This window comes from Tachyglossus aculeatus, unplaced genomic scaffold (genome assembly GCF_015852505.1).
Source record: "Tachyglossus aculeatus isolate mTacAcu1 unplaced genomic scaffold, mTacAcu1.pri scaffold_144_arrow_ctg1, whole genome shotgun sequence".
NCBI classification, from domain to species: Eukaryota; Metazoa; Chordata; class Mammalia; order Monotremata; family Tachyglossidae; genus Tachyglossus; species Tachyglossus aculeatus.
In genome coordinates this window covers 510114-511058 of record NW_024044868.1, presented here as the reverse complement: position 1 = coordinate 511058, position 945 = coordinate 510114, and the positions used below count along the sequence as shown (strand labels likewise).

Genomic DNA, 945 nt, shown 5'->3' with positions numbered 1-945 from the left:
TGTTCTGAAGGAAAAGGCCATTTCTCCTGTCTTGTCTTTTGCTGTTGAGTCATTTCCGACCCACAGTGACACCATGGACACAGCTCTCCCAGAACGCCCCGGTCTCCATCTGTAATCATTCTGGTAGTGGATACATAGTTTCCTTGGTAAAAATATGGAAGTGGTTTACCTTTGCCACCTTAATCACGGTAAACTAGAATTTCCACCCTTGGCTCTCTCCCGTGCCGCTGCTGCCCAGCATGGGTGAGTTTTGACTTGTAGCAGATTTGCCTTCCACTTGCTAGCCACTGCCCAAGCTAGGAATGGAATGGGTAGGCCTCTTCTTGACTCTCCCTCCCATATCCAAGACTGGTAGAGTACTGGAAACTCTCGAGGTGCGACCCTGAGAGGCAATTTCCACTGTGCTTTTTTAAAAACTCGGTTTTTACGAGTATGAGTTTTTCTCAGTGTTTCGATTGTATGTGAAAAAGGAAGTCAATATTTTTACCAGTTGAGATTATAATTAAATATTGTGATAAGTTTGAGTTTAGCATTTTTCATGCACAGCTCATTTTCATGGCCCTCTTCATGTGCCTGGCATTGTTGTGTCCCAACTCAGATCTCAGCTAGAAATTACACCTTGTTGCTTTTCAGCATCTCCATTAAAATACATTCCTGCCAGCTAAATCAGCACACATATTAATGAGGCTTCAGAAGAATAATTAAGCCATGAATAACAAATAGCTTCACATAACTTTTCCTGAATGGGGAAAGAATGATTTTATGTACCAGAGGATTTTATATTACATAAAAAATTGGCACTTTTATTGTTCAAAGACTCATTACTTTAAACAGATTGCCTGATAATTCCTCTTTTAACAAAATGGCGATTTACATAGGAATGTGGTGTCGTAGTATATATCATATTTCTTCATTGTGCTGGGAGATTTTGTAGTGGAAAATGAA

General features: G+C 40.0%; 1 non-coding gene across 1 annotated transcript; it reads right to left on the bottom strand.

The window, feature by feature from the left end:
* Window positions 1-253: 253 nt before the first annotated feature.
* LOC119923111 lies at window positions 254-392 on the bottom strand. The gene has a single exon (XR_005448766.1). It is a non-coding gene; the product is annotated as a small nucleolar RNA SNORA7 (small nucleolar RNA).
* Between the last annotated feature and the right edge of the window lie 553 nt (window positions 393-945).